Source organism: Mixophyes fleayi, chromosome 5, assembly GCF_038048845.1.
Source record: "Mixophyes fleayi isolate aMixFle1 chromosome 5, aMixFle1.hap1, whole genome shotgun sequence".
Taxonomy (NCBI): Eukaryota; Metazoa; Chordata; class Amphibia; order Anura; family Limnodynastidae; genus Mixophyes; species Mixophyes fleayi.
In genome coordinates this window covers 239343545-239363928 of record NC_134406.1, presented here as the reverse complement: position 1 = coordinate 239363928, position 20384 = coordinate 239343545, and the positions used below count along the sequence as shown (strand labels likewise).

The 20384-nt window shown below is 40.3% G+C and overlaps 1 protein-coding gene across 7 annotated transcripts in view; it reads left to right on the top strand.

Moving 5' to 3' along the window:
• Nucleotides 1-20384, top strand: part of PAG1 (phosphoprotein membrane anchor with glycosphingolipid microdomains 1) — a 194793-nt gene that overhangs the window by 121838 nt on the left and 52571 nt on the right. Inside the window, exon 1 of one of the 7 annotated variants that reach the window (XM_075213708.1) lies at nt 5763-6098. The exons of 4 other annotated variants lie outside the window; for them this stretch is intronic. The gene's annotated coding sequence lies outside the window, so the exon portion shown is untranslated. Of the gene's footprint in view, nt 1-5762; nt 6099-6656; nt 6808-6900; nt 6999-20384 lie in introns of those variants that run through there. 2 more of the 7 variants (XM_075213702.1, XM_075213704.1) reach the window with 2 other exon arrangements.

Below are 20384 nucleotides of genomic sequence, written 5' to 3'. Positions count from 1 at the left end.
GGAGGAAACCCACGCATACACGGGGAGAACATACAGACTCAACACAGACAAGGCCATGGTCGAGAATCAAACTCATGACTCCAGTGCTGTGAGGAAGAAGTGCTAACCACTGAGCCACCGGGCTGCCCATACAGACATGAAATGTGCTCTCTGTCTTTTGCTTTCTTTTGGATTACTCTGTTATAAAATCTGTTCCTTACAAATTGCCTAATCTAGATGCCTTATAAGTCTTAATTCTAGGAGGATCAGCGTTACATTTTAAACACTTCTAGTAATAAAAATCCAGGACTGTTCTGTGTGCAGTATCCTTGAGCCAAAGGCAGGTGTACCCTAGAGGCATCCAGTGCAGTAGCTGGCACCAGTTCTCAGATTTTTCACTTTATTATTTTGTCTGTTGTATTATGTTGTGGAATATGTTGTAGCTATATACCTAAAATATATCTTTAACTGGCCTTTAAACTTGATCCATAGACTTCTACCATCTCTTCTGTGATCTAACCCTTTTCAGGCTGAACATTAATACCATGGAGTAACTTATTTTTGCGTTGTTGAATAATGCCTGGTAAAGGAGGAATTAATAGAGTTTTAACCTAATCATGGTAAACAATGTGTGTGCCCCACTGATTAGTTGTCATCGTATCACTACACTAGATATCCGCCTGAAATCTTCTGAGCTTATTCTTGTGAAGTGTGGCTTGTGTATCTCCCTCAAATCTGCTCACTTTTGTTTTTTTTACTTTTTTTTTCTTTTTTAATTTAAACTAGATTTTCACTGAACACAGTGGGGCTGATGCAAAGTTGGCCTTAAAAATAAACATGGAAAACGAGTGCTTTTCTTCCCATAAGCGGAGACTTAAACCTCTTGAGATGCGTCCGTCCCCACATCTGCTTCATATGAGCCAGGTTTATGATGAGGCATTATCTACCTATAGCAGGTGCAAAGGATGCGCCTCCTACCGGGCTTGTATGCTTATTTCTGCAGGTCTGCATGAGCCGCATTTGCGTCAACATGTCTTAACTATATTTGACCTGCATTAGAAAGTCCCGTTCCTCCTCTGTCCCTCCTCTCCACACCCAGGCTGGCATGAGTGCCAAAATCGCAGAAGTCTGCGTAGGCGTAATCCTGCACCCACTTTCTGAGCATACATAGAGAGACTTCATGCTCACAGTCCCACTCTGCATCAGCCCAGTGTGTCTGTCGGAATTGGAAACCGAAAGAGGCAGTCAGGGTAGCAACCAATGACTGCTGGCTGCCTTCCTGTGTCCCTTTATATATTTTTCAATGATATCTGAAGAGAAATAGTGGATTTCTTCACTCTGAGAATGTCGGATCTATAAATACTTAGATATCTCACCTAAAATGTTAGAAATAAAAGAAACAGAAGGAAATCTGCAAAGTCTTGAATTCGTCCTGCACACATTTTGCAGCCATTGATGAAACTGCAGGGTTCTTTTGATGTTGTGTTTAAAATTCGTAGTTAATTGTGCCCTATAAGAGAGCCAAGTATTTCGGCATTGCATAACCCATTGGACTTGGCCTGGAGATATTGTTGTAACTACCCCTAAGATTCCATAGCACAGTTATACTGCTTGCTGTTTTATATTCTAGACAGTTCTGTACTGATCCAAGCTATGGTTGTTAGCAGTTTATTAGATATTTATTAATGTGCTTTGTGGGCATTTTTAAGATCATTGTTTATTCATGTAATGATTTATTCATTAGTGATAATTATTTGCCTCATTAAGTATTCTTGCTTAATGCCAGACGCTCTCAACTAGCTCTTTGTCTGACAATTGGTTCTCAAATCATTTCATTTTTGTGGATGATGATAAAAGCTTAGTATATTCTAACTGAGGCGACCTTTTTAAAGTGGCAGCCTATCCCATGGCTCTCGGGCTTTGTTTAAGGCCATGTCAATGCTTTAACTTTCCAGCAGGAACGTATTGCTTATTTACAGAAATGTTAACTGGCATCATGGATTAGTCAACTTTGTCAATGGTTTTAAGTGGAGCGTGACCGTAGATTTAGACATTTTGAAGTTTACCTCCACTCTGGGGTGTTACAACCTGTCTCCATATGATATGTAGGGATTAGCTGGCTCCTTTCCATACCTGTTGAAAACATCTTTATTCTCCAAGCTCTGAAACTTGATGAAGCTAGAGTTTTGCTTCTGTCCAAGAAAGTTTAAAACTATACACGTCTATAGAAGAGAAACACACTTGCTCGAATAGTATTGGAGTAGGAGTTTAGCTGCTGATTGGTCTCTGGCACAAAGTATTTATCTACTTTACAGTCATTTAATAAGGTATTTTGATTTCCTAAACCTAATCAACACTGTTTCTACTCCTCCAACATGCCATTGTGGCAAAATACAGAAATGCTCCTCTCAAACGAAGAACCCCTTATAATCTTTTATGCATAATCTTGTTAAAATACTTTTTTTGGTACATGAACTCAGTAATAAACATAAATGTTGGGAACCCCACATATCGTCAGGTTGCTTGGATTTTGACGTGGATGATCACTTCAACTGAAAGCTTACTTGGATCTCCCACCAAAATGTCCTCTTGCGTGAGAGACAGACTTATCCAGAGATGATAAAAATACATAACCTTCTTTAATAGTCTTTATCTTGATCAGTAATCTAATTGCCATGGAATGGACAGCAGTCTGATTAAGACCTATGAAAGAAAAAAGAGGGCGGGACTAGAGGAATTCCCAAGTTTAGATTGGTGGGTATGTCAACCACAGACTTGACCCCAGCAATAGAAAGAAGATACTGATAGGTAGTCAGCGGTGACGTTAGCAAGGGGGCTTGGCTGATACTATTTAAAGCCAATCGAAATGACCCCTCACGTAGCCTTGAAAAAGCTATCTTGGTGAAACGCGCGTTGGCGCTTTGTTGTCTGCAGGCTTCTTCCAGCAATTTATTATTATTGAATTTTGATATTAAATAGATCCTATTAATGAAGAGTTATTGGGTGGGGGAATAATTGCTAGATATAGAGGCAATAGAGTTCAAATGGCAGTTACCATTGCTAGATTTGGAAACAATTAAGGTGGAATGACGACTACAAGTCTGTAATCTAGTGTGATCGCTGCATTGATATTCGAGTGGATGCATGGAATTGTAGTGACTGCAGCCAGAGACTGATGCATGACCACTAATGGTCATGCATCAGTCTCTAGCAAAAGTGCAACAATATAATATCCCTCTGATTAATAAGTATGATTGTGAGATTGTATTCTAGTGATATTGTAGCTATTTAAGCTAACTAAATTAATTTTCATTTTATTTAAGGTGAATTAATTCACACTGTTTGATACTGTGTATCCTGATGATCTAATATATAAATGCCTAGTGGCGTGTGTTAGTCTGTGTGTGTGTGTGTGTGTGTGTGTGTGTGTGTGTGTGGAAAAAATAAAACCAAGCTGCAGCGCCACCTGCTGGGCGGAGTTATACACTGACCTACTAAATTCTTAGTGTGTGGGGAAAAAAAATTTCAGAAAGGGCTGAAATTTGGTATACTAAGATGTTTTTAATTTGTTAATTTAATTTGTTAATTGTTAAAAGTGTTTATAAAGATTTTAAAAAAATATATATATATTTATTGAAGGAGAAGTGACAGTGGTGGTTGCCGGGGGTGACAGTGGGGAGTGGTTGGTGGTTGCCGGGGGTGACAGTGGGGAGTGGTTGCCGGGGGTGACAGAGTGAGAGGAGTGTGATACTCAGGACCGCTGAGAGAGATCCCTGTGTCTGGATAGACATCTGGATAGATGTGGTGATGAAAATGAAGGATGAGGTGATGGAGAAGAATCGGGGGCGGGCTGGGCAGGGGGGCATCGACCCCCTGGGCCGCTCAGAATCACGGCTGTTAGGGCCGCCCGCTCCCCGGAAGTAATATCAATGTGATGCTGCCGCATCACGTGTCATGTGATGCGGCCGCCTGTGCGACGTGTGCCCCCCGGGCTGACGTCCGTCAGCCCGCGCCTGAGAAGAATGATGAGGTGGTGACATGTGGACAAAACCACGTTAAAAAAGGGCGCTTACATTGGGAAGTAACGCTCTTCCCCTGAGGAGGCCTGAGCTAGGCCCAAATGCATGACAAGAACCTTTTTAACACCTTAAGTAGCTTGATTTGACTAGAATGCATGAGTATCATGCACGGGTTAATTTGTATAATATATTCTACAATTGGTTTTGTAGCATCAGAGTGGATGGTGCTATGATATCGAACATCCCCCCAATAAGTATGAATAGCAACCCAACTGTAATGATATTGTAACTGCTAAACTAAATATATAGATGTATTTTATTCATTGAGGATGAGTTCATACTGATTGATAATCTAGATCCCCGTTATTTGTATTACCTTGGGACATTATAATTGTCTTGATTATCTTCACCCCATACAGAAATCAAACATACAGAGTCCTGCACCAGTCTCTTAACAGGAGAATAAAATGTAATTTGTCATTAAATCACAAATCACAGCAAATACTTAGGTAAATAACTATATGGAGCCATTATTGGTACACAAATAAAGTGATTATTTAAAAAATAAAAATATTGACACAACAAAGTAAAGCTGTTTTAGACTGTAATTTTAATTTACTCGATTACACATTATTGCTTTGTTAGTTCACAATATGTTATATATTTCGCTACAGTCCAAGTATGTAATGGGCTGCCTGGTACACCTTTCACTGTAAGAATTCCTGCATGCCTTATATGGGAACTCCCCCCCCCCCCCCCCCCCCCCCCCCTAAACTTGTTAGTAGTTAGTAATGGCCACACCCCTTCATTCACCCTGATTGGCCCCTGGCCCTTTCTTCCAGATGATCGGACCTCTCCCTTCTGGATCCACCAGTGCCCTCCCCCTGACTGATAGTTTGAATGATGAGGACCATGTTTGGAAATGCACCAACCAACTATGGAACCTCTCATAGACAGGTGTATTTATTTTGAAATTGTTGTAAATGATGTGCCCTGCAGTAACTCTGACTGCACTAGGGTTTTTTATATGTCTTTGTTGAATACTTATGTAATGAATGTTGTTTATTTGTAATTATGAATTAAGTTGACAAGTGGCTAGAATTTCCAAATACATCCACTTTATTTAAATTCCTTGATTTACATGATCTAAAGTAATTTTGAAAGTTGGACAACACCTAACCCCTTCCCAGAACCTTGAAAACAAGAGATAAATAATAGATATATTGAGAGTTAAGGGCTTTAAACATAACCAGCATGCATGCTCCTGATATTGAGGTACTGGGGTTCACTCAAGGGCTGGCTGGGCAGGCCCTGGGCCAGTCCGATAGTGAGCTGCCTTGGGCTGGGTCACTGGGCTACTGCCATTTTTTTCCTTCGAAACTTTCCCAATAGCCTCCCATGCAGACTCTCGTCTGCCAGGCTACAAGCTGCCAGCCAGCCCCTGGGTTCACGGTCCCTTATTGATAAACTCCCAAGTTTAACTCTTACAATAGGCTGTGATCTTGAAATAAAACATACATTATGTTCTACTTCACAAGAGATTTGTAGCATGTCTCTTGCTTTACACATCGTCCTAAACAAAGATTATGTAATGTGAGTTAGTGCTGTATCAGGGGATGAGGATGTCTTTGTGCTGGGAGGAAGCTTTTGATGTATTCAGATCTGCCATTTGGTTTTCAGATGCACCAAGTTGTCAGACATCTGGGGTCTGCATCTGAATGAGATGCTGTTTGCCAGCACTCTGAGATTTGTCACTTCCCATGAGTCAAGTTCACCAGAGAATACACAACTGAAGCTGTCAACTCGTTCCCTGCCGGAGACCTGTAACCAAAGCTGCCCAGTATACTGACACAGACCTCCTATGGGGTGAACTTATTGTAAATACTCTGCCTATGTAATAGGTAGATCAAATATAACCTGAGAGGTTTATTGCTGCATGAACACCTGTCTCAAACGTTAATATTATCTGCGCCTCATTCGTCTGCTACATCCTGAAATCAGTTTATAACATGAGGACTAGTATAGATATCTAGATAAAATCATCTCTGTGGCCATTGATCGACAGATCTAGAAAATACCACTGTAACTAGACAGGAAGAGGTAAGAATGAGCCATCATAATAACCTCTTTCTCTTATACTATGTCATTACTTTTATTGAAATGTGTTCTTGTGTTTGTCACAAAACTATACATGGTAGTTTTTGTTTTGTTTTTTTTGTTTTGCTCATTACAAAATGTTACTTTCGGTTTTAAATATTAAGAGATGTGAATTGAGTTTATAATACCTACATGGCTTTATTTTTTTGTTCTGTGCTACTATCATGATGATGATGATGATGATTATTTTACTATTAGTTACTAGTATTAAATGGAACATTATGAGATTCTAATAGTAGGACTGAGAAGGTTTGTCTAAAACCTGGTATGTACAAGTAGATAGCAATATACATGGTATTTAAGGGAGAAGAGGGAGTTTGCTCATAGATACTAGTTCCCCCTGCATTGCGCAAGGCTGTAGGATTAACCCTTGGTTGGCCGGCAGCGAGGCAGTTAATGTCTGTGCACGGGGCAGTATCACTATGGTAAGATGCTGCTCTCTGACAGAGGAGGCATTGTTGCCTGTGAAAGTAGCTGGCAGCCTAATAAGGAAGTAGCCTGTGCTTTGCATGCAGATCCACACTGTGACCCAGCTTACAACAATCTTTAAATTCCGATGTGATGGTCTAGTTGGGAGGCATGTTAGGGAGCCTGATGGTTGTGCAGGGGGCTCCGCTACTGCTGCTATCTGGGATACAAGTTGCAGTGTCTGGTAAGTCAGTGTGCGGGTGTCCTGTGTGTTTCTATTGCTGCAGAAACGTGTACAGGGTCAGCGTGTGCTTCAGCTGACAACAATATACACTGAGCATGTGTGCGGTTACTGAGTGATCAGGGCTGTATAGAGGAACACAGTAGTGGGTGTGCAGGCTTGTATTGTCTAGTGAGCTCCGATCCACTGCAAATGTAAGTTTATACACCTTTCATGTTGATATACGTTTAATGTATGAATGTGACACTTCTTTGCTTGTGAGTACATGGAGCTCAACATTCTATTACACTCATATACAGTATGTGTCCTTTATACACACGTGCTGTGTAATCTGCTTTATTTGAGACATTGATGTTTTAGCTATGCTATCGGTTTGTTCACCCCCTGCAAGTGTGTATCTGTGTTGCATACTTGTATTTGTACCAAGAGGCTGTTATGGAATGTGTTCAATCTCTGTGCACAGAGACTATAATTGATCTTCAAACGTTCTGATGGTTTTGGGTGTTTAGAGGTTCTCAGCACAAAACTTGTTGTTTATGTAAGAAACGTCCTAGTTATTAAAAAGAAATACTATCCAGAAGTTGTTCAGCGCCTGTCATGTTGGGCAGATACAGCAGCTTGATGATTAAATGGTTGCTATGCCCTCCAAGGAACGGAATGAGAGATTACACTTCAGGCAGCACATTAGTGGAAGGAGGGTGCAGGCTATTCTGTGAGTTGTCCAGAAGACTTGCTTTGCTTTATGGTGATGTGACTACTGTACTTATTGGTCCCATTGGGTGGAGGACAGTGAGCACCATACTAGAATATGTATATAAATAACATTGATTCTTGATATATTATAAGGGATTGTTTTGGGTGAGAATTTTAAAATTGATATTTTAATTTATGGAAATGGAAAAGTGTGTGTTTTTTTTTTTTTAACTTCCAAAAACCTCCTATTCCACTCACAGAAAGGAAAGTAACAAACAGCTCAGTAATGTAACTAAATGACCAGATGGTTCATTGTCAACAGCAATAATAATTAATCTGCTAGAATGACACAATTATTAGCGGCTTGCTGTTTAGTGTAGGAATTTCTCAGAAGCCATTAGCTTTTCTGGGAGATAGATTCGTGCTTCATTACTACACAGTTTAGACAGTGACATGAGTCATCAAATGCTTTATTCAGTTTGAAAGTATACATTAATAGAAACTATACGGTGTGAATGTTTGATTGTATCAGTCTGGACCTGAGGTGGATTCTTCATTTATCATTACATATTTTACGTCTCAGATAGACATATGACACAGGTTACCTCCCAGCTGTCCTTTTGCACCTGAATAGTCTCACTCTGCCCTTCCAAACTGTCTCTCTTTTGGGACTGATTTATAGATTAACTCATACATAGGCTCTCTGATGTGTCTGTTTGGCTCCTAAATGTATGAATAGTGTTTAATTTATAATTTACTTTTTGTCTTTGTTTTTTATTATTGCTTTGTGGTGTTTGTAGCTGTTTATAGGAAGCTATATTTTTGATAAATTTTATCTGAAAAGTCTGCCAAAAAATCTGAAAATAAAAGAAACCGTGCATCTTTTTATAACCCGTTTTAAGGGGCATATTCAATTGTCGGCAGAAACGCTGAAAATCTTACGCTCCGTGCGTTATTGCGGTAATAGTGCACGTAAAAACTGTTATTACGGTAGTTTTCTCGCTGGATTTCAGCTTGCAGCTCCCTGAGCCGCGAGCTGAAATCCAGCTAACTATTACCGTAATAACGGTAATAGTTTTAACGCGGCGGGGAATTAAAAAAAATTGAATATGCCCCTAAGTGTCCCTCCTTTATCGTCATCATGCGCTACTTATATAGTGCCACTAATTTTGCAGCGCTGTACAGAGAACGCTCTCACATCGGTCCCTGCCCCATTGGAGCTTACAGTCTAAATTCCCTAACATACACCCACACAGAGACTAATGTCAATAACCTACTAGTATGTTTTTGGAGTGTTGGGGGAAACCCACGCAAACACGGGGAGAACATACAAACCGTGCTGCCCAGAGGCAGTTCTTATTTTCAACCATAAATTGTTGTCATAATGTGGTTTCAGTATGTGTGATAATTGCACCATTATGCAATATGTATGGAGCTGTAGTTTCCTGTAATAACTATTAATATGCTCTGCCCACATAGAGCACATTTAGTACTATTCACCTCTGCTGCCCCCTACTGTTCATTCAAAGGTTAATGCCTCTCTACTATCCTGGAGCTGGTCTTCATGTTCTTACATCAAAGTGCAGTCTAAACTACAATTTCTTGCCTCACCAGGGCCTGGTCTGTTCCCCTAAAGCTCATCTCTAATTCATGTATAGTGGAGCAGGGCAACAAGACTACACCTTTCTATGCTTGCTTCATCTGATGAAAATACAGGCACCAGGCAGCGCAGGAAAGAAGTCCTGCCATATTATATATGAGCACAGGCAGCAGATAGTTAAGAGATAATTAAAATCCACCTAATTCTAAAACTTACTATTCACTGGTGTCAAGTTATAGGTTTCTTGTGTTATAGTTATATAGATACTTAATATGCAGTATTCCTAGTTGCCTCTCCCCTTTTAACTGGCCATGATAGTCTGATTGTCACCACTCAACTGCTTAAAGTGAAATGTTTTATATTGGTCTGTAATTGAGACTTTTCAAGGAATACGGACCTCCCAATTTGGCTTTTACAGCATTGTCTCTTTCATCTTTAAGGCAAATGTTTCCAGTAGGAGGGATTTGCTAATCATAGCACTCCCATTTGTTATAGCAGTCGTTTGTTTTGTTGTACTTGCCAAATGCCGAAAGATGACCAAACTCAGAATCCTTCTCCACCCAAATATTATCAGCAGTTCCCATAATAAGGTGATAAGAATGAAATGTTAAAGTGGAGGTGTCACCATGAATTAACACTAGTTACTTTGTATACATCATTTTATATTGGTAGCCATTGCTACCTGTGTCACTTGCCTCCTTCACCGTTAAGGCTTCCTCCCATCAAAATCCTGCTTCAGTCATTTGTAACTGCAACAATTTTTCCTAATTGACAACAAAGTATGTAAACAATCAATCAAATAATTTTGTGTCAACCATACACCAGCTGACAAATTAGTACAAATAGAAGGAATTCAAGAAGGATCTCTCACAATATCCAATCGAATAAATAAATGATACTTAGATTTGATTGTGATGCATAGTCATTCTTCTTAACTTTCCGACAACATAATCCAGTGATATTGCAAAGAAAAAATAGAAAAAGGTAAATGTGCAGCACTATTTTTCGAACTTCATTAAACTGTTGATAAAAATTATGATTGTGAAATATTGTGTGTTGATTATATAACAGAAAATGAAAAAGTCCTATGAGCTTCTTCTAGCCAAAACACCAATGGAGATGATAGTTGCCCTCTTGTGAGTACACTTACAAAAACACCCTTGTGTTATCACATCCAAATATGAAATTTTGTGGTACGCCTTCCAAAATGAGTGTTCCCCTATAGCTGGCCCAATTGCTAGACGTGGTCTTGTAAGTCGCATATATTTCAACCTTTAGAAGATTCCCAGCATTCTTTTAGGAAGAAAGCATGTCTACTGGCAGGAATTACTTTATTAAACCTTCCCAATAAAAATATGAATCCAATAAAAAGGAAAGAAAAACATATCTAGTGTAATATTCAAGTGAATTTATTAATACAGTAGACAAAAAGACACTGACCTAAAAAATGGAAAGAAATGAGGGTTACAGGTACCAAATGAGAGGAGAAAGCAGTCCTGTAGTAAATAATGATGTTATCCTGGGGTTCTGCAGTAACGCTCTCTTCCAGATGTTAAATTAGATTGCGGGGTGTAAGGCTTGGCAGAGGGGGAGGCAGATGTCTACACCAGTAACTCAACAGCAATACTCTATTCTCAGAGTGGTTTGTTGTAAAAGGTTTGGGGAAAAGCTAATAGGAAAAGGGGAGACTCTGACTGGTTCACCACTGGCGAATAATATTTGGAAAGGGATCCAAACAGGGATAGGGGAGAAATAAAGACAAAAGTGAAGAATAAGAAGCAAACCCAGAAAATCCAGACTTTTAGTATGACTAGGGGCGTACTATTACAGAAGAGTCATCCAATATAGAAAACCATATATGATCTCCACACCCTTTTAAGGCTTTTGTGGAGCTTGCTCAATATCTCATTAGATTTTCATTAACTTAAATTCAATTAATTAATCTGAGATGTGATATGGCTTTTGCATAAATATGAATGGCGGCAAGTTCTATACATACTTTTGGAACCTTGCGCTTTAAATGTTCACAAAGAGCCCTTTCCTTTATCTTTCTAAAATGTGTGTGTTAAACTTTTCATCATTACATTAAGATATAGTTCTATATGTGATCTAGTATTAGGAGAATATAAATGCCAGTGTTGCGATACAAAAGTTTGAATTTGAGAGAGATTCAAACTTTATCAACTCATCTAATTGTGCTTTGACCAAACGATTAGAACAAGAACAAAAAAAAGACACATTTTGTTTCTTGTACATTGTCACATTTGGTTTTGAGAACACATTGTTGAGGTCTGGGCTGTCTTACTGGTTAAGGGAAGTGGTAGGAGACACTGCAGAGCGTGTTTTTTGTCTATTTCAGTTGTACACAGAGACAACGAACATAATCATGTGTTATAAAGTACTGCTCAGAGGGACAAGAGAACAAAAATAACATGAAAATTACAGACTAAGATACTTTGTAGCACTGTTTGCGGGTTCAGGGAGTTACACAATTGAGGGACGGCTTAAAATTGCAAAATGCTGTATATATAAAGTATTAGTACAGTTTATAAAGAGCTTGTCAGCAGCATGGAAACTGATATTTTAACAAACTTATCCTGAGCTTTGCCCAAAATTGGGGTAAATTACTGGGGAGGCAGAAAGAGGGGAACATGGATCACAGTTGAGGGTGAGAGAAGGGAACACGGATTTCAGTGGTGGGTGAGGGAGGGGGGCATGAATTAGATTACAAGAAGGCCATGGGGGAGAAATAAATGACAATTGGGAGGGCTGTGTTGGAGATTTAAATTAAGGGGGTTTTAGGAACCTTCTACTCTCGCCTACTAAAATATGGCAGCTGTCTATGGTAAATTAAAAGAAGGGGGTGAAAAGACAATTTTGAGACAGGAGTTAAAAGGGAAAAGTAGAGGTGAAAGTGGCAAAATTTGTTTGCAATTGTTGTGAGGAACATATATACACTTCAGCATATTTAGCAAAGTTTTATGTAACATTTTTCTTAAACTACACACTTTATGCCAACATGCATTTCCTTTTAATATGAGATGTAGGGAGATAAAAGAATGATCCCCATTGTGCTTGCAGCTAGACAGTGATTCGATGGATGAATTTGCCTAATTAGCTAGCAATAAAAATACAAAAAGTCCAACTTTAAGATTTTATAGGGACTGTGCATTGTAGAAAAAAACCCAACATAGTCTATTGAGCAAAATACATCAATCAGATCAGTGCAATTCCAAGTAATGAATAGACATTGTTAGTGACCTTCTTCTTAATCCATACATCAATTTGCACTTGATGGACCATTAGGTTCCATTAAATTATTTACGCAACAAAATAATACACGTATTGCTTGAAGGAAAGTAATATGTCGGGCGTATACCCTCCAACTGTCTCCTTTTTGATGAACTTTTATGATTTCTGGTGCAGAAAAGTAGTTTAATGATCTAAGGAAGTAGCAGCACCAGATTGGGGGCGTGGCCTGTACTGTTGGGAGGCGGGTCTCCAATACAGTGCTGAAAATAAAGATCATTAGAAACGTTCTGAAATATAGACTTTATTCCTTTCAAGAATTTAAACCTAATATTTTTGTGTCTCCCGAGAACTCGTTCGCATACGATGTGTTGGGAAAGTGAGTAGAAACGCAAGGAAATAAATGCTGCTTATTTGCATTTTTGATTTGCGTTTCATGCTTTCGTTTCTATCAGTCCAATCTATTGTACAAGCATGTGAAATAGGTTTTGTCACAGTATGAAAATCATGGAGTTAACATTTTGGAACACAGTGGTGGAAACGGTACGGTAACATTCTTTCTTCTTTGACCAATTTTTAATGTACTTTTCATGTGTTTTAATGAGTGATGAGGGCAATGTGTGAACGATCCCTGCAAGGAGTTATGTTCTATCTTCTATGTTCTAGAACCTGATTGGTTGCTATGGGCAACACCTCCACGTCTTTTATAGAGGCCTTAGTAAATCTATCCCTTAGTAGCAATATTTTGAAGGGCCATTAAATTAGTTAGAAAGTCCAGATATTGTGAATATAAATGCATCACTTGTACAAGGTTGGCGATTAGAAATCATCGATTTCATGCAAAACAAAATAATGTGAATATGCATTAAAATGTTGTTTGAGTTTTAGACAAAATAAAGACTCTAGATATTATAACTCATAGATTTATAATATACTTGTGTAGTGGCGGTATCCTGTTAAGGGACACCCACCCCCTTGATCACAATTGGCCAACCCATAGATATTCAGCTATTTATAGAACGAGAAGTCCCAGAATGCCCTGCCAATGTCACGGTCTCCATCCATCCTGTTAGGAGGAATTGAACAGTGAGATAAAAAAATGAAAACTGAATGGGTTATATGCAGCGGCTGATCTAAAGGACAACGTTACCGCTAGTCAGTTCTGTTACCTCCTACTATCATTATTGCGGAACTGTTCGTGGCTGCTATACCATCTAATTCGAAGCATTTAGAGGACACAGTGTCAATTTTTTCTTGGGTTTAGTCGTTTCTCAAAAGCGATCACCATCTAAACTGCAAGTAGATGCCGCTTAGCGTCCTTGTCAGTTTCCAAACTGGTCTCTATGATATAGTCATTGTACCTGTGCTCATTACCCTCTGTGTAGGGACACACTTCAGGCTTCATCTACTCTCCTAGGAAGATGGGACACACAACGTATTTAGCTACAACCTGCTAATTAGTGTCCACTTTGTCTGTGTGGAAGCCTCTTCCTTTATATTATCTGCAATCAGGATTACCATTTCACCTTCACTAGAGTCCCAGTCCCAATTCAGTCGCTAGCCGTTTCTTGTCAAAAAAAATCTGTATTTTATCGCATTTTTCAAAGTTTCTCAACATCAGCGCTGTACTATGTATTGTATTTTTTTATTATTTTTTTGTGTGTGTGAATGGTTTGGCAGTACAGCAGTGGGACTAGTTCATACCGTCACTTATTATCACAATTAATCTGTTGTGCGCCGTTGGTATTTTCTTATTGTATCCGCATGAGTCTGTCTGAGGACTAATCAATAAAGCTGACCACACACATTGCAATATATTTGAAGGGCAAATTTGCACAGATGCAGTTGTGCTATGCATGTCACCTACCCAATTCTGTGTCTGCTGATGACCTCACAAACTAATGGGGGTCGTTGTCCAGCCTAAATCTCTGTACTGCTTGTGGAACCATACACTGTATATTGATCAGTCATTATTTGTATGAAAACCAGTCAATGGCCAACCAGTCAATAGCATAAAGACATAACCAGGGTTATATGTAGACCCTCTTAACACACAGTTCCCATGACTGGATGACTTTTGTGAATTCTCCTTTTAGGCAATGTGTGTACAATGTTGTGCATACTTGAAACCACCTCAAATTGGATTTTAAAAATAAATATTTCTCTTGAACAGGAAGGATTACATTCCTCACATACTTACTCTGTAGACAAATTCCAGGACTGCTTTTAGAACCTGTTGCAGACCTTAGACTGTAAGGGAGGACAGGCTTGTGAATGGCAGGTGCCTGGGAAGTGGTTCTAATTGTTTGGATTGTCTGTTATAATTGAGCCAGGAACCTTCAATATGCTTTGAATATGCATTAAGCTGCTCACTGGATTTCAGCCTTTCTGTCCCACGTAGACATTCAGTAATACTTCCTTTTCTGTGGGAAAGAACAAGCATGTGTTATAAAAGCATATTCTTGCTTCTGTGACCTAGTAGAATGCTTACATTCATTTAAATCAGCATGGGAAACTCTGTTAAAAGCCGCTCTGTGCTAATTATAACAGACGTTCTGCAAGGTCTGTTTTGTAGTTTGTTCTCTGTTTTTTTGGCACATTTTGTCCCATGTTTATTTCAGAATGATTTCCATGTGTAGATCTGGCGCTGTGGCCTCAATATTCCCCTTTATTCATTAAAAAGGGAAATTCACCCTATTTACAAGTATTTGAACTTGTTATAAAATGCATGTAATATATTCTACACACAGGTCACTGTTTCCTGCAGCATCAGCAGCTAATCCAGTTAATGTCGCAACTTTGCACCTGGGCAAACTATGTATGCACATGGGGTACAACTGCAATTTTTTTTGTATACAGGACAAACATTACCTCCTTTTGCATGTAGCACACAAATACTGACCGTTTTATTTTGTACACTGCAATTTAGAGGCAGGCCAGGTGAGGCACCTCTCTCAACTCTAAATCTGTCTACACATTTTATATATGACCCCCCCCCCCTACAGAGCAATACATTTTCCAGGGTGCAAAATAACACCTCCCTAGCAGGATTTTCCACTGTCTGTAAATGGTGCCCATTAACTTTAAACTGGGCCGTCAATCCGTTCCATGAGGCTTGTAGAGGTAGCAACACACAGAGTGCAACTAATTATGTCTTACAGCAGGAAGAAGACACTGAGGGGCAGTAATACACTGACAGCCTTACTCCAATTGTTTAGAAACCATTTCCTACAGCTTCAATGTCACTGTTCCTATCACTTGCTTCCGTTCCATTGACAGTCTATCATACCTCCCAACTTTGAAGTGCCAGGAATCAGGACAGGGGGGTATGACCATGTCTTGGTCATGACAGGTTCCCTCTGGGGGCATATTTAGTGCATTTGAAGCATTAGCCTGTCTCTTTGCCCCGCGTCCCTTCCTTTAATCACCCATTCATTGGAGCACACCAATGGCAGGTGTGGGCGTCACCCGTATAACGCTGCTTTGCTATCGGATTAGGAGTATTCTAGCAAGTTTCTTAGTGGTGTCCCACCTTGTTGCAGCTCTCCGCCTTGTTGCAGCTCTCCGCCTTGTTGCAGCTCTCCGCCTTGTTGCAGCTCTCCGCCTTGTTGCAGCTCTCCGCCTTGTTGCAGCTCTCCGCCTTGTTGCAGCTCTCCGCCTTGTTGCAGCTCTCCGCCTTGTTGCAGCTCTCCGCCTTGTTGCAGCTCTCCGCCTTGTTGCAGCTCTCTGCCTTGTTGCAGCTCTCCGCCTTGTTGCAGCTCTCCGCCTTGTTGCAGCTCTCCATGCTGGCTGCTTACTGCACTTATGTGAAGGTCTCATTCCTGCTGTTTCTATGCATCACAAGGTTGGGAAATGGTAGTCTGCTTTTTTATATTAAATGAACAATAAAGGTATCTCTCTGGCACAGTTTTACCTTTGTTGTTTTCAACAAGGTCTGAAAAAAATATCTTGCTGGATTTTTTACTTTTTTGTGTAAATCTTCCGTTTCCCTTATTATTTTAGGTTCGCCCCAGAGGACAGTAGACTGAGCACTGTAAATGAGAATGTTCAAGGGCGCTGTTAGTGTAGGTCATCAGCATGCGTTATGCAGGAATGTCCAAGCCAAGCATTCACTTATGTATGTAACTGTGACGCTGCCCCAGGTATTTTAACTGAATTTACCCTTAAGTTGAAAAAACTACGACCCACATTCTCATTCCCATGTATCATATAGGTATATGGTCAAGATCACATGAAACAAATTCGTAATATACGTATAACCACCTTTCTACTTTGTCTGATGAACAGCCGCATGTCTATGCCTATAGGGTAAGTACAGCCATGGGTTTGAGAAGCTCCCATTTGTTGCATGTTTGACTCGCTCTTCTACGAGTGGGGTTGGGGATTGAGTTCCGCTGTCGCTCGATCCTGATGCTGGCTCATCTTTCCTAGACGATCTAGCCCAAATATAAAGGTGGCCAACACCTTCCAAGCTGCTGAGTCAGCACAATCTCATCATAGGACATCATAATCATCGCATTCACATCCGTCCCTGCCCCATTGGAGCTTACAGTCTAAATTTCCTAACATACACACACACACAAACGGAGAGAGAGAGACTAGGGGCAAATTTGATAGCAGCCAATTAACCTACCAGTATGTTTTTGGAGTGTGGGAGCAAACCAGAGCACCCGGAGGAAACCCCCACAAACACAGGGAGAACATACAAACTCCACACAGATAAGGCCATGGTCGGGAATTGAACTCATGACCCCAGCGCTGTGAGGCAGAAGTGCTAACCACTAAGTCACCATGCTGACACCTTGTAGGAATCCATCACTCTGGCTGACAGGTGAGACCCTACGCCTTACTTCCAGATAAGCACAACTCTAGTGTAGTAGAAGCTACTGCCAGACAGTTGAGTAAAAGCAAAACTAAAATATCTTGTATTTGTCAGAGTGTGGTAAAAGCTTACAGAACGATTTGTGAATGTTACAAGACTTTATTTTTATACTGAATCAAATTGCATGGTATATTACGTGGCCCTCTAAGAAAGCCTGGTTTGAATAGCATAAATTACATATTGTTTCTGCTGGCTGAGTGACAGGACCGTAGGGGTTGATTGTATAAATAGAGCAAAACAGAATTGACATACTCCTGAATTACAGCTACGTCCCGTGACATGAAGCTCTATGAAGCGAGACGGATCAGCTGACGCAGGTGGAAGAGATCTTACAGAAAACCTCTGTTCTGCTTGTGACACAAATGTCTCATCTCAAGTCAGATTATATAGCGAGGGCAATTTGATATTCATGACTGCTATCATTTCAATGTAATTACCAGTCACTTTCCTTCTTTCTATGCTATCTGCGCAGTCTGTTATCATAGAACATTATAGCTCCCACTCAGCTAATCCCGAGATATGAGCAACATCCACCTTGTTTCACACTTTGCTTTGATATTTTGCATGTTTTGCCTGTGAAATTTGGCCTTCAGTGCGGAATGGTGAAGGAGAAGCGTAACTTGAATATTGCACCTCTCTGCGGGACTCTGTTGTGCTGCCAAAGACCATTCACAGGAACTTTTGCTTGTCTCCACTAATCACTAATGCATTTGACTGTTTTCATTATGTGTGCCCTGTAAGATAGGAGCTATTTAAAATTCAGAGACTATGGGCTAGATTTACTAAGCTGCGGGTTTGAAAAAGTGGGTATGTTGTCTATAGCAACCAATCAGATTCTAGCTTTCATTTATTTAGTACCTTCTACAAAATGATAGCTAGAATCTGATTGGTTGCTATAGGCAACATCCCCACTCTTTCAAACCCACAGCCTAGTAAATCTAGCCCCTATACATATTTATTTCGAGATAAGGAAAAGAGAAGAGGTATTGGGCAGTTTAACAACAGGAATATTGAGTTTTGTTACTTACGACCACAACCAATCAGCAATTAGCTTTTATCGATCTAGTGAAGATTAGACCATTAAAACAAATATCTGATTGATAACTTAAGTTTTAGGCCAAAGTTGAGCCAATAACCCAATGAGGGGATACAAACTTTCATTGATACATTTTCTAACCCTGTCCCTCTTCAGTGCTGAATATGGTAACACTGACCTCTTCGTAAAAATAGACTCAGGAGGAGGGTTGTTGCCTGTGAGGAACGCACGTCCTGGTGGGTTTTTGGAAATCAACTAGGCAGTTTGTTGCAACCAAAACGCTGTTTATTTTATAGCTGGCCGTACAGACAGGTGGATATACAGCAGGGGTGGGCAAACCTGTCCTCAAGGGCCATATCCAGTTCATGTTTTTAGGATTTCTGTCTGTAGAAACAGGTGGGATAATTACTGACCCAGCCAAATAGATTAACTCAGCTGTACATGAGTAAAGAAATCCTAAAAACATGAACTGGATATGGCCCTTGAGGACAGGTTTGCCCACCCCTGATATACAGTCAGCAGACAGAGGCGATTCTTCTGGGGTACAGCATACACACGTGATGGAAGCACAGTTCCTAGTCACCAAACCCACGTCACCTCAGTAGAGTCAAAAACACAAGTTCTATCCCCTTCAATATTCCCACAGTGATTGTGCTAATGGTGGTGGGTGATCTAGGGGCTGTAGCCATGTTATGATAGGTGGGTCATGGTGATTGGGGACTGTTGGCTCCTTGTGGGAGTTTAATCCAGGGACACTACACACATCCCAACAGTCCTGATTTCAGCAGAATAGTTTTAAAGCTCTGTCCCATATTGGGGAAAGGAAGGTATCTAAAGGGCAGCCTAGTGCCTTACAGTACTAATCAACCCTCTGGATGCATGGCCACGCCCCTGTCATGATATGCCCATACCACCATTCTGCTGTGACCACGCCCCATGTCCACTGCCAGGGACAGACATGTTGGGAGATATTATACCAGCATAACAATGACCTGGTTGACTAAACAGGAGAAGTTGCATAGCAATATCCATGCGTACACCAATTGTTTAACCCAGACATCTTGTTGTTACTTACCCCCTTACATTCCACTAGGCATCATTTAAGAATACCTTGTCTGGCTTATGTAACCATACTCCTATTACCATAAATATGCACAACTTACCATAACATATGTTAAATGCACAAAAACAATAACTTAAATAAACTGTAACGCAGCTAGACTGAGAGTCCATAGTATGCCGATAGAGCGATGTACAGAGAGTGTCCTTGTGCTTTATTCTCATGAGTCCAAAGAAATCACACTGCCTGGTTTAACAATGCCACATGTATTTCCGTGCCAAATTTAACCAACGGCTCCAAAAACACGTATGTGGATTGCGGTTATGACCGTATGAATCGATAAGTTTTCATTTCTTGATTAGCTACTTTGATTTATTTATATATACTCACTTGAACACTGATAACATTGCAGATTGCTATAATAAAGAAAAAGTGAACAGTAATAGTTTGATTTTATTTCCTGGAGAAATGTGTGTGGAAATATAATGGAGGTCTTCATCCAAAGCAGGCCTGTCCAACCTGCGGCCCTCCAGGTGTTGTGAAACTACAAGCCCCAGCATGCTTTGCCAGTAGACAACCTGTTGATAGCTGGAAGGGCATGCTGGGACTTGAAGTTTTACAACATCTGGAGGGCCGCAGGTTGGACAGGCCTGATCTAAAGTGTGTGGCTGGGTCAGTTTGCCTGAAGTTGTTTTGCATTTATAGAGTATTGTATAAATCCGTGTCTTCAATGCTTGGGAAGCACAGTGGTTAGCATTGCTGCCTCATAGAGCTGGGACCATGAGGTCTATTCCAAGAAGGGCACCATCTGTGTGGAGCTTGTATGTTCTCCGTGCGTTTGGGTGGGTTTCCTCCTACATTCCAAAACCATACTGGTAGGGTAATTGGCCTCTCAGGAAATTAGCCCTAGTGTGTGTTTGGGTGAATTTAGACCGTTAGCTGCATGATCCAGGGGAATAAGCAAACTACTAAACATTATCTGTAAAGCTCAGTAATATGTGGGATGGACTATATAAATAAAGGATAATATTGTACTTGTAAGATAATATGGTTCCCTGTG